This window comes from Homarus americanus, unplaced genomic scaffold (assembly GCF_018991925.1).
Source record: "Homarus americanus isolate GMGI-L3 unplaced genomic scaffold, GMGI_Hamer_2.0 scaffold59232, whole genome shotgun sequence".
NCBI lineage: Eukaryota > Metazoa > Arthropoda > Malacostraca > Decapoda > Nephropidae > Homarus > Homarus americanus.
In genome coordinates this window covers 839,490-854,210 of record NW_024717214.1, presented here as the reverse complement: position 1 = coordinate 854,210, position 14,721 = coordinate 839,490, and the positions used below count along the sequence as shown (strand labels likewise).

General features: G+C 39.3%; 1 protein-coding gene across 1 annotated transcript in view; it reads right to left on the bottom strand.

Moving 5' to 3' along the window:
- LOC121858845 overlaps window positions 1–7,297 on the bottom strand; it is a 140,563-nt gene extending 133,266 nt beyond the window's left edge. Inside the window, exon 1 of the mRNA XM_042355502.1 lies at window positions 6,946–7,297. The gene's annotated coding sequence lies outside the window, so the exon portion shown is untranslated. The remainder of the gene's footprint in view (window positions 1–6,945) is intronic.
- Between the last annotated feature and the right edge of the window lie 7,424 nt (window positions 7,298–14,721).

Sequence of the window (14,721 nt, the reverse complement as noted above, 5' to 3'; positions counted from 1 at the left end):
TAAAATATTGGTAATCATTTCTGTATCTTAAGGTCTATTGTTAAGAGTAAACATTGGTAGCACGTCGAATCGAAAACTTATTCTGTTACTCGGAAAATTATTAGAACACAATTTGGTAATAAAATGTTCGCTTGTTCAGTTGTTTCACAATTCTTCGTAAAATTTCATAATGAAGCTGGTAGAAATATAAACAACAATGGTACAGGAGGAATAAAATAGTTATCTTTATTGTGCTAACACTGCACTCTATTAATCTCATTTTACAATATTATTTTCCCAGGGCAAACGACAACACCAATTATTATGAACAAATGTCGCATTTTTACTTTGTGGGACTTAATGTTAGTTTGTCTAGATCATGTTTATCAAACTGTTTCTTGTAACTACTTGACCCTACATGACATGATCTGCAGACTTTACGCATAAGGTCACGACAGAAGGTTGATCTGGCAGCGGGTCTTGTATATCAATCTACAGTGAGACGAGGATATGTACGCTTACATGAGTGACGACAGATGAAGATTAATTCTAATTTACCGTTTTGACGGGAAAAGGAAGTCAGCGGCTTGTTTATTTCCTCCTTTATTCTTGATGAGTTTGTCCTTCATTGTCCAGTGTCAGTACAGAAAAGAAACCGAGGTATCTGGAGAAAACTTGTGATGTTTGGTGGGTTACACTGGATAACGCCCTTCTCCCTTCTGTCCCGGGCCGGGAATTGAACCCTGGACAACACAGCCCGTAGTTACGCTCGCACCTCCAACTCAAAAAAAATAAAATAAAATAAAAAATTGTATCTCAATAAACGTATCAATCAATCACCTCCAACTGACATGTGTGTGTGTGTGTGTGTGTGTGTGTGTGGTTTCAAAACGGTTATACTTCAAAAAAATTTCATGTAATGTTTCATCTCACGAATCTTGAAGCATGCATGGCCTTAGCCATACATGGCCCTCAGCACAAAGATATAAATAACTTGATGCTATTGTCTTGTAAGCAAAACCACTGTATAATAATATTGTTATACTGACAGACCAAACTGCCTTCTTTGATATTTTTTAACCATCATACTCACGTAAGTCTGATCTGCAACAAAATTAAATTAAATAAAAAAAAAATAAAAAATTTTGAGTAGTTTTATGCAGAGTTTGTCATCGCCACTCACTCGTTGACAAAAATTAATTATTTCTGTGCCGGCCTGGGACACCCTTGTCCATTTTTCTCTTACTCGTTTATGAATAAAAGTAAAGATTGTGCTATCTTTCTTTCTCTCACATATACTGTATACACCGCTTCTTGTCCGATCACCCAATGTTGGGTCAGGTCAGTACTTGGATGGGTGATCGCCTGGCCCTAAGAACATCACATGCTGCTGGCATGAGGACTACTGGAAAAGTGGAAATAACCCTCCCATGGCTTTGTCGGCTGTCCATGGTCAAATGAACTAAATATAAATTAATATTATACACTGTACGGGTGTATATGACCCTATAGGAAGTGCCAGTATACATTTATCACGCATTTGTTTGGTAATCACTGTTTGTTGGACTGCCGGAACACATTCGTTTAAATATACATGAGTACACATCATCTGTACTGTTTGTTGAATATATTGTATCTCTGAATATCAATGTTTGAATCAATATTGACACTAGCCTACAGTATACACAACGGCTCCTGCTGACTGGGACAGACGGTTAGTTACCTTCAACCGCTCCACCTCCCTCCATGTCCTTATGAAGTACTGTATAAAGAATTTAAGTTATATACCTCACATTTCTTAATTATTGGTGGACTAGTTTAATTTATTTACCTTGGTATGCGCTTAAAGACCTTAGTTGTTGAAGCACATTACTATCACCATGGCATCGACACAACGTAAACATTTCCTGGGTCCAGGCGGCGACCATTACTCTGTATTCCTCTCCTTAAAATATTCAGTGGACACCCCTGACTCCGTGTAAGAGACATAAATCTTGTATATTTATAAACAGTAGTTCACTCGTGTGTGTGTGTGTGTGTTGCTCCCTCACCTCTCCCCGTGATCTCACCAATACAGCAACACAAGCTGACAACTTGTATCCTGTAGTCTGTCCACATATTATATCTTACCCTCTACATTATATTACACTGGCTGCAATGAGGACCACACGGCAGGGCACAGGGTTGTTGGCACCACACTAACATAGTCCTTGTTTGGTGTTCACAATTATGTAACTTATATAAAAAGAAAAGGCAAGTACCATCCAATCTTTAAAATCCAACATATCCTTTTTCGTTCAGTCTCACCGGTCTCTCTCCTTCCCTCTCTTTTTGTCTACAACTGTGTACACCGGACGCCAAACACTCTCCTAGTCACCGCCCCTCTCCCTCCCCTGTCGGCAGCCTCCCAGCACCACACACGTGTCTTTCCTCTCTATACGGTAATAAAAACAAAGTCACACCTCGTCTACCATATCAACAGATTAGCTATTGTATTACAGTATGATTTAAAGAACTTAAGTCAGATTGTATTTTGCCCGTTTTGTTATTTTTCTGGGAGGGATTTTATCAAGGGGAAAATCATCAGGTGAGATTTTGGACAGCAGAAAAATGTCAATACGAGTTAATTTGTCTATTTCCTAGCTTTAGTGGTGAGATCTTGCCGAGTGGGATATTGTCTGATGGCATACTAAAGGCGTGATTCTCATGACATTTAATTGTTAACTTGTGTATTTATTACTCAAGAATACTGTACGCGCTTAAAGACTCAACCACAGATAAATTATAGCACCAACACGTCTGATGGAAATTCCTCCGTTCGTCCCAGGAAACACTTGCAAACTTACACGTCCTATTAAGACTGTGATAGCAGCCTCCTCCGTAACAGAAGCTCCTTAAAGGTGTTCACAAACTTCTACACAAATGGTAAAGAACTGGAGTGCTCCTCGATCTCTGTAAAGTCTTGAAAACTTTTAGAGTCGGATGTTTAACCCACTATATTAAGACTTTCCAAGGCGCCAGAAACATTCCAGAAGTTTACTGTTTTCCGCGGATCACTTTGTAACATTGTTGATAACAAATAGTTCAACTAAATCGAGATTTTAGTTTAAAAAATGACAAGAACGTTATAAAAGTATCAAACAAGTCGTCAATTGCTTTGCTTAGAAGGAAAGGTTCTTCTAACACGATAGCTACGGTATCACAAATAAACAAGGCACAGTACCAGATGGACTGAATCAGGTAAAGGAGCACATAACGAGGCCGAGTGTTGCAGTACTAAATTTTAGCTGAACGTCCGAGAGTTGGGCCTCGGGGTTGATAGTTTTGCTTAGTAACAGGCAGTAGGGGGAAGCTGTAAGTGTAACAACAATAATAATAATAATATTATTAAATTGGATCAATGTCGGTGTGTTTGCATGCAGCAGGTGAGTGGGAGATTTAAAAACTTACCGACTTTCTTCCTTCGTCAGTGTGACATATTTTTGACGAAGGAAGAAAGTCGGTAAGTTTTTAAATCCCCCAATTATTTATGATGAATTGTCTGTCATGGGTCCGGTGTTGGTACAGGAGGAAACCTGCAAAGTTCTGTATAGAGTCACACATAACATCCTCCTCACATCCTACCAGGAACCGAACCCGAGAAGCGGTAGAGAGAGACAGACGTTGGCGGCTGTTGAATAAATAAAACCCCGTAAACACGTAGTACCCCATGCTGATGGTGGAGGACCTTATCCTGCAACTTGTAGGTCGACCAGTAAGGACGCATCGCCATCATTTATTTTATAATACTGTCGTTATAAGAACATGTCACTGTACCGGGCCTGTAGCTTCGTCCTAGAGCTGTAGACCTGTTCCTAAGTAGTGGAGAGTCTAACAAGGATAAAACTGTTTTTAACTTAAAAAAAAACAGGTAGACGGAAGAAAGGAAAAACAGTGTCTCAAGTAAGTTACCATTTGCAGGAATTAACGTCAAAAGACATTTGATTAGATAGAATTCTGTTCACTTTAATAATTTAAAAACAGGTTTTCATTTAGTGGGAAGTATTTAATGAGATTTCGCCAAATGGAGAATTGTCTGCACTGTAGACACTCGATGCAGTGTAATCAGCAAAAAATTATTCTTAACCCCCTGGGCTGATGGCCTCTGCAACGATCACTGTCTGAAGCCATGTTAATTTGGTAAGGTTGGTATTTCTGGTTGTGTGATGCATTGCATAACCAGTATGATGTATTTTTTGTATTAATTATAGTTAATACAGAGAAATTAACAGGAATCACCCACGTAAATGAGCGTTTTCAGAGTTCTTGGTCAGGTGTATCATATTGTATAACACCGTAAGGGTGCAGAAATTTTTTTTGTTGACTGTACCTTATCAAACATCACAGGTTTCCTCCATGTATTCCGGTTTCATCTTGTACCAACACAGGACAATAAAGTTTATAACTAAGTACAGACCAATTACCCGTGTGAGTTGGGTGGGTGGGGGATGTAGTGACAGAGAGTGTGTGTAGGGGGGGGAGTAGTGATGGGCGTTTGTGTGTACATGTGCGCGTGTGCATATATACTGTACATGTAGGCAGGGGGTAGTCAAGAGTGCGTGTGTGTACATGTGGGTGGGTGGGTTGTGATGAGCGTGTGTGTGTATGTGTGTGCGCATATGTAGGTGGGAGGGTATTGATGAACGTGTGTGTACATATGGGCGGGTGGGTATAGTGATTCAAAGAAAAAATATGCGTGTGAATGAGTGGGTCGAAATTAGAGGGAGAGAGAGAGGGGAGGGAGGGGGAGGAGGAGGAAGTCCTTATCACAGGAAGCACGCACTTGGTCAGAACTCGCTGCACACAGATGAGACAAGTTGTGTCAAGTCTCCCACAACAACAATAACTGTCTCTCTATCTGAACAAATCCCAGGAAGTCTTGCCTTTGTTGAATACGTTACGAGGCGGTATAAAAGATGTGAACTAACAACAGAGAAAGCAAAAGTTTGGAATTACAGGAAGTGCATGAAAAAAAAGAAAAAGGTGATTTAATGAATAACTTTAAAAGATGTAGGGAGGGAGGAGTGTGAGGTGCACAGGGGGTGAGAGACGATAATATAGCCTGTGAAGGGTGTGGTGCGCTCTGCCACAATGTACACAACACCATGTGGGTCCTGAAGTGTCTTGTGTGTTAGTCCTGCTAAACTTAGCTGCTATTAAAGTAGACCACATCATCCACAGCTGTACTCGCTAACTTTTACAACTTCAACACAAGTCACGATACGTTGGGAATGTACAATCGGCATCGGAAGTCTGGAGTCTTTAAGTGAGATACTTTTTTGTTTTTTTAACCAAGAGTTACAGTACTATATAATATACCCTTCAGTCCACAGTTTACTCTTATATTAACAAAATCTCCTCGAATCCCACTGAAACAACTACAAGTGAGATGACCTTCGAAATATTAAAACTATACGAACGCATCACATAACTGGTCGATGAGTAGACTGAGGAATGAGTGCTGTGCATAATTCGTCATGAAGGAATCATATATCTTGCTGTAATGAAGGTAGAATATTTAATTATTTTTTTCTTGATGATATATCTTATACATTCCTACGCAAGGAACCAAGTTACAACTGGGTAAAGGGATACGGCGTACTGAAATTGTACCGTGCTGAAAATGTTCTGGATACACGCATTTCGATCACAGCCTAACCTAACCTTATATTACGAGGGGCAATCCTAACACGCCTCAAGCCTTCGATAATGTCTTGATCGAACTACTCATGCCCAGAACATTTTCAGTAAGGTACAATTTCAAAACTTATGACCTTTAGAACAGAAGGTGAGATCTGTATCCACTCGGCCGCCGCAATCCACATGCTTGGTATAACACGGGAGAAGTTAGTGCATTATAATGACACAAATTATGTCTCTGAAATTATATTACAGCCTTAAGATAATGTCTTGATCGAACTACTCATGCCCAGAACATTTTCAGTAAGGTACAATTTCAAAACTTATGACCTTTAAAACAGATGGTGAGATCGTATCCACTCGGCCGCCGCAATCCACATGCTTGGTATAACACGGGAGAAGTTAGTGCATTATAATGACACAAATTATATCTCTGAAATTATATTACAGCATTATAAGTAAAAACATAACAACTACAATGAATAACACCTGAGGAAAAAGTATACGTTAAACATTAAATAGATATACAAGAATTTTAAATGCAGGAAATGACGCTACTTATCTACTTATCAATATAAACTCGTTCTAAAGCATATTATGAGAAATGGTGTCTACTTGGGCCATGAACGTCGGTGAGCGGGAAGAGCAAAAGATTACGTGCATGAAAAAAAAAAGTCAGGCAAAAGAAAAAAAAGACTCACTGGCTAGCGACAACCTAATATTAGTTAATTATAAAGTAGTTAAAATAATTTTGATAGTTTCTAAGGATCTTCTCTAATCAAGACATCAATGGCATGCAAAATCCCCTACCATCACCTACGTTAGCCTAGCCTTGTGTAACCTCACCAAAACTCACCTAGATGAAAGCTCACCTTACCTAACCTTACCTAGATTCAGACCTAACTTAGGGTAACTTCACCTAGAGTAACCTCACCTAGGATAACCTCACCTAGGATAACCTCACCTAGGATAACCTCACCTAGAATAAACTCACCTTGATTAAATCTCACCTAAACTGACCGTGACTACTCAGGTGACTTGGTGGTCATCACATATTGTGTGTGTGTGTGTGTGGGGGGGGTTAGGATGGCACTGTCCTGCCCGCGGCGCACACTTTTGTACGCTGCCATATGAAACAGGACCCTACCAAGAGAATACATAAGACCGACGTTCCTGTCAATAGCTCATGTACTGCCAGCTTCTCTTTTCTACAGTTCAGAGGATAAAGTGTGGAGAAAATCAATAAGACAGCGATAAAAGTGGAATTTAATACGAAAGTCGTCTTACCGTTGTTCCTGTGCTTCTTCGCCGCCTCACAATTCCGCCTGTCTCCAAATTCACGGATTTTCAGTTCAATGAACGTGTCACTAAAAATGGGAAACAAATTTACTCTTTAAATATACACTGCTTTCCTTTCTTGTGTTTTCTCATCAGTTGAAATATCTATTCTCGAGTCATTATCATTAATGTGGGTATATTTCGTACATGGTGATCATTGTAAATCCAGATCTGAAAGGTGTGGGCCAGGCAGTGAGGGGAGCGAGGAGATCGCAGGTGACAAGGAACACCGGGTCCCGGATCAGCGAGGGAGCGACTTGGTGGGTGAGGGAGCGCGGCGGTACACTGCACCGAACGGAGGCTGGAGCGACACTGAGCCCTTGCCAGTGGCCCAGTGCCACCAGCCCAGGAGTACCATGGGTCGAGGATACACGGTCACCCCCCCCCCCTCCACCCCACTTGCCTCTCCCTCCGACTTGCTTATTCCTCATTCAACTTTGTATCACTCTCTAGCCTCCACATTTCTTTTTTTTTTCTTTTGGAAATTATAAATTACTAATTTACTAACGCTGTCATTCAACAGTAACTATCTATCTGTTAATTTACGTATTCATCCATCTAAAAACGTAGATCAATGGATGTTGTAGTGTGTAGAATAAAAGCTTTAGCAAATCTAGTGATTTATACAAAAGTCTTACTTAATAATGAGTAGAGTGAGGTGACAGCCTGGCTGTGGACAGGGTATTCCTGCTGATTTTTAATACTTTTTAATACTACTTTAGGCAGTTGCTATCATAAGTGTTGGAGGCCTTTGAAATGTGGTATTATAGGCGAATGCTAAGAATAAGCTACACTTGAGAGGATACAATTATGAAGTAATAAGATTTGCAAAAACTTAAAAAAAAATAATTGAAATGTACTGGAGGGTCAGGGGAAGGCAGAGACTGGGATGGATGAATTAAAATAAAAACTGGGTTCACAGAGGGATACAAAACCTTGGAGATTGGAAAAATCAGCCAGGGAATGTTTAGGGTCAAGGACTGTGGTCGCCAACCCTCAGATATGAGGATGGTACTCAGATTGATTGACCCTAAGTGTTGCCAGTAAACCACCTATTTTGGACTACTTGTGTAATGAAGACAATTCTGCAAATTAGTTCCAGGAATTGCAAATCTCCTACTTTTATTTTACATTCAAATTACATGCACCGCTATACACGTGATCTACACCAGTGTTCACATACAAATGCTTCCAGCGACCGTTCCATACACACGAATTCTTGGAGCGAAAGCATTGTAATTTATACGACATTCACTGAACGAATCTAGCCTACTTAACAGATCTATCGTAAACTAAATATATTTAATCTTCACTAGATAAGCTTGGGTTGGTTAATTTGGTTCATCGTAAGTCTCATAAATAACAAAATATAGCAAGTACCGCGAACGCTCATGAGAGTTTGCAGGAAGAGTTCGGTCACTGATAAATTTTTTTTCTCTTTTTTTATGCAAAATGAAGTAGCGAGGGACGGACATTATGGATTTTTCCTTTATTCATAGCAAGCAAAACGGTAAAAAAAAATCAGGAGAGTAATAATCTGATATTACTAAAAAAAAATTTTTTATGTTTTTGATGGTGATTTAAAAGAATATTACATTTATTTCCGGTGCTTACATATATTTATGCAGATAAGACAATGGTTTGCGCAAGTGGGCAGTGATTGCCGTCACGGCAACACTAAATTAAAATATAACTGACCCCCCCCCTCCCAGGCCCCAAAAAGTGCTAGATTTAACACGAATATGCAAAGACACGAAGATAATCACTTAACTTTCCTTCATCGCTTGTATGGTTTTTTTTTAATTCGGACTTATTTTACGTTCGGAATGGTTTGAGTTTTGCGTTTCATCCCTAAATTTTTCCTCGTTTAAAGCCCCACCTACTGGTACAAACCATAAATATTCATCGTTGCCGAAAATAAAGGTCATATTCTTCAAACCCCTTCGCTCAGGGGGCTGATGCCTGATATGATCACCAAAGACGCATGTCAGAGGGGGGCGAGTGAGGTAGGGGTATGCATGAGGGTGTGTGTGTGTGTGAGGGAGGGAGGGAGGTGGGGTTTGAGGGAGGGTGAAGGTGTGAGTGTGTGTGTGTGTGAATGAATGCTCCTGTAGTGGACGTCTCCCCTACAACTGCCTACAACTGCGTAGCCACAGCCACCACCTGCTACCGCCTTCCCTAGCAACCAACCAGATGTTACCGTATCCTAGCAACGAAACTAGGAACCGGCGACTTCTCGGGTTTTTCCAACATGACTCATAGCGGCTGCTGGGTATATAAGCTCTGTCTCTCCATTGAGATTCATTCTGACCATTCTTCTTGAACAAGCAACACCTCCTCCTCCGCTGCTGCCTGGCAGCCCTCGCTCCCGCCAGCGAGCATGGCGACCCACCAGCTGTCCTTCTCTGAGCTTCCTCACCAACCAACTCATTCGGCCCATCTTCCTGAACACGCAACATATCCTCCCAGCAAGCTCCTAGCTGTCCAGCATTCATTCAACCAGGAGGCCAGCAACAGGCAACATCTTCTCTAACGAAGCTCCTGCACATCTACCTCCTACAACACGCTACTCACCGAACGCTTCTACTGAGCAGCCCCTCACCACACGGCACCTCCAGCACCAGACTGTCTATCATATAACTTATATATTATACAAGAAAACCACATTAGAGTTTCCTTCCATCCTGAGTGCTAGACAACATTAATATCTCGATACCCCTACACTCCCATCACTCAGATGGCAGCCCACCATCCAACATGTGGTGGTCAATCTCTTAGCAAACAAGTAAACAGAACAGACTAGCCACTCAGATAAAGAGGTAATAAAATCGATAAATTCAGTAAGCTCATAGCTCACCCCAACACGAGGAGAAAAATCTGACCAGAATAAAGATTTGTTTTATGCCCAACTTGATTTTTCATTACTAAACTAGTTTTTTTGTTTTTTATTTTGATTTGAATGAATATGACATTTATTTTGGGGGCTAATGCTTATTTAATTATACGACCATGATTTACACAAAGTGGGCAGGGCTCTGAAGATGAGGGAAATTGTGGGGTTAAAATACACAAAAATAACACCAAACAAAACTTTTAAAATAAATTTGTCTTCCTAAACTATAAAAATCATAAAAAAAATATTTAACTGATGGCAGAAAAAGTTATTCTCTTGTTTTTGTGTATTTTTGGTGTTTAGGTCACAAGGGAGCCATAATGCAAAAGAATACTGATGGATGAAAATTTTGCACATGGTTAAAAGTCCCTAGAGATTTGAACTATCCTCTGATTGGTCAAAGCAGCTCATGTGTTTAGAGAACTTAAAATCCGTCAATACTGTTGTATCAGATATAGAGCAAGTCCTCACTGAACATTGTTTCAGTACTACGTCGCTGAACTTTCGAGACCAAAAATTCGTTTAACGTCCCGGTGATCTGATACTACTACGGACTACTGTACAGTACTTTCTACGGAGCATCACCCGCTCTCTGGCCACGCAACGCTCTCTCGGCTCGGCGCGCTGCCAAGCCAGTCTCTGTTACGACTTCACATCATTCGTGTGTGCTTCAGTGCTTTTGCTCTAAATCTGTACTCTAACCATTCAAAATGGCTTCCAAGCACCCATCAAGTGCTACTGATGCTAGTGTAGTGAAGAGGCAACGTAAGACTATTACCCTTGCTCCGAAAATAGATGTACAGTATTAACCAGATTTGAAAAAGGTAAACGTGCTGTGGACATAGCCGCTGTGCTTGGTCGAACCCCCACAACGGTGCGCACTATCCGGACCAACGCTGACAAGATTAAGGTTAGTGCTGGAAGTGGTTCTTCTCCGAGTGCTACTAAGACAACTCGTACTAGAAGCACTGTGATAGAGAAGGTGGAGAAGATGCTGGCAATGTGGATGGAGGACCAGAATCAACGCAATGCTCCTGTGAGCTTTATGGTTATCCAGCGTAAGGCCAGATCCTTGTTTGACGACATAAAGGAAACAGAGGGTGAAGGATCGAAGGAAAAGACGAGGCTGGTTTCAACGATTTAAGCGTCGGTATAACTTCCATAACAAAAAGATGACTGGTGAAGCTACCAGTTCAGATACGCTTGCTGCCGAAACATTCCCACCAACAACGGAGGAGGAGCAAGCAGCGGCGGAGGAACCCCAGTCAGAGCAGGAGGAAGAGGAGGCAGCCACAGAGTCTCGGTGACTCCCCACCTTCCTCCTCTCCCGACCTCCTCTGCTCCCACCCTCCTCCTCCACTCCCGCCATCCTCCCCCTTTGCTCCACTATCCACCACACACTTGTTCTACCACTTCCACCCATCGGTGAGTACCAATACAATCTCAGTACTGTACTTCTATATACTATTCTTTTTAGAAATGGTAATGATTTTCTGTATATGTAACTTTTTTCATGGAACAGACGTTACGCGAGGACGCCCTGTATATTGTAATGTGTACCCAGCAGTTTTTTATTTTTCTAATTAGATGATCTGTAAAGTTTTGTTTTTACACAATGATAAAGTTTGATTTAATATTCACATATAAAACATTTGTGAAGTCTTCCTAAATATCTGATATGAACTCATCACACAGTTTTCTTGCGAAGTTTTGTAAATAAAAGTGCACCCATTAATTAAAATTTATTGTTTTAATATTTGATAATAAGAGCATATACAGGTTTTGATACTGCATATGCCATTGAAACCAAATGATACATATACTGTACAGTATCTAATATGAATTTATTGCGGTATTATTGAAGTTTCGTACAACCATGGAATCTCAGCAATTTTTTTTTACCAACCAATATATTGAATGATTATGCAACTTTTTTCTAGTATACAATTCCTTCACAAATTACTTATACATGTCCGTGGGTCCAGGGGGGTGAACCCCCCCAGTTAGTAGGTTATGTTAGCTAAGTTTTTGGTAAGGGAAACATTATAGAAGAAAAGTGTCTTAAATTTGTCTGAACTATTGATTGCATAGACAAAATTATCTAGAGCTGTTGGTTGTACAAAACTACAAATTTACATTTTTTACACATACCTGTACAGTACAGTACTATAATGTTCCAATCAGACACACATACACTTGAAGTTTTGAATCACATTGGTATCAAAGTTTTGGAATACATATAGTACCGATAATCCCCACTCGGAGCAAAATAAGCAGAAACAGCAACTGAAAATTACTTATCTCTTTCTATACAATGTTTGGCACATATATAATGTACCTGGTTGTTTCACAAAATGGCTACAATTTTTATCAGCCGGTTAAAAAAAATTTAAAAGGTGTAAATCTTGTTAGCATACAAAAATTTTTGCTTCTGCTTTTCTTGGCATAAATATACTGTATTATGGTAACTGCCTAAACCAAAATCAATCTTTCCTCCTTTCTTTTGTAATTGACTGAAATCTCTTCCACAATAAATATTACCCTCCAATTAAACAATAATCAGACCCAGTAATGTGTTGAACGCAAATATTTCACTATTACAAGCATGTCGTAAACCTAATTCTGTATTCAACGAAGTTGTATACAGTATTTCATGTCAATAGTCAATACTGATAAATGTACTGTTTCTATTGGAACCTGAGAGAACATGATACACAACACTTGTATGTAGTAAGTCACATAGTTAGTTTTTAGTGTGTTCCGGATACCGAGATGCCGGACAAATGGTTATAAACTTGTATAAGAAGATTATTTGTGTATCCATAAAGATGTAGAGTTGAAAAGAGAGTTTTTATTATTGGCTTATAATCATTGCATTAACCAAAAATGCCATAAAAAATGTCAAATGTAGCATTTTATGATTTTGGGGAAGTTCCTTTTTTTCATAGAAACATATCCCAGCTTTAAAATGGGAGTCCACAGGAAATTGTACCTTGATTTATAAAACCCTTTTGTAAATTGGGGAATACTGTACCTGTACAGTACAGTAGTTAAATTCGTCTACAATATTTTTGAATAACCACAAAAATAATACCTATGCACCATCATATTGCAAAAAAAAAAAAATAGCTTTATTGACCTAACTGCTCATTTTAATGCAAATATTGGAGTGGTTTTGACAGAATCCCTTCTTATGAAAAATTTATTTGAATACACATGAGGCATCAACCAGCACTGTTACCTTGAAATATGGTGCTGGATTGACAAAGACTGGGAATCACTGAAGTCTAAAGCCATTGTAATATTAAATAGAAAATTTAGGGGTAAGTATAATACAGTCATGGAATGTGAATGAGAATGCTGCCCAAAACAAAGGATCAAATTTTCATCATACATGGAACCCAGATACACCTCTGACTGGTATATAATTACTGCATAACAAAAGATGAAGATATGAAATGGAATGGTATTTCAGAAAGACTTATGGTAAAGGATGTACCGTTAAAGATTTTTCTTAATTAAGGGATGTAATTTTTTTTTTTTTTTTGGTCATGTTTTTGGAAATTTTTGACATACAGGACCTGGAAAGACACATCTCACACTTGACAAAACTCTAGTAAATGTATAATGTGATGCATATATTTGCATCCATTCTCGAGCTGGGGAAATTTTTAGCTCTTCTTATTGTTGTTTATAACCTGGTGAGAACAGTAAATAACCATCTGGGACAGTATTTATGCAGCTCCAAGCTGTGGTCCTTGCAGAACCAACATGATAGTTGTTCAGGACTACAAAATCTTAACTCCTTTGCAAAACACATCACTAATTTCACTGCATGAAGTAGAGACATGGAAAGACAGACGAGATATGCTTAGCTGCAATAGTGTAGATTAACAACAATGTTGGACAAAAAGAGGAAAGCAGTGCATTAAAGAAACCTGAAATGGCCAAAGGTGATGCCAAGTATACAATAACAATCTTATGGAAAGATTAGCAAATTCCTATACAAATAAAATTCCTGTTAAGGTCTGGATGAATAAAGTGTGTGACTATAAAAATAAGTTATCAAGTTAACACAACCCATAGCAATGAAAGTATAACTACAGTACTAGGCTAATCACACTACAGTGCTTCAATTCTTGCAGTTTGGGATTAAAGCACAAACAGCACTGTGAGAGTAAATTGGAGGAGAGATAAACACCATGTGAACATATTTAACCCTTATGACTGGGAAATACACCATTAACAAAGGTGAATTCTAGCCCATAAGTACACAAGGAGGGTGCATGGTTAACACTGCACTGTACTTTCCTAATTACAAAATTGGGCACAATACTCAATTTTAGCTTGGTGGACTGGGACTACCTAAGACTGAACCAGCAACCCTTACAGCAATAAGAGACATAGAAAGATTCCCAAGTCCCTAAATCCTGAACAAAAGGTACTCAGTTCTGGTAAGTTGTGATAAGCTTCAGTTTTAATTTCAAGTGAAAAGAGTCGCCAGTCTGACCTAACAAGACCAAACAAGTTGATGAGTCATCATCCATGACCACATGTTTATCATTTCTGATGATATTAAGATAAATTCAATGTCTTAATTCCAAATGAACTAAGGAAGAAACTGCAAAGAAAATGGCTGGAAAAAGTGTAATGAATACATATTCTATGGAGGACATTTAGAATATAAAGACCAGTAGACAACAGGTGATACTAAAGAGTAGACAAGTAATTACTGTACAGTATTTGCATTCATTGACTTCTTAATATGTTAGGTGTATGTGTGAGCTGACATCAAAGAAAATGTTACAGCAATCTACAGAGTAAAGATGAAA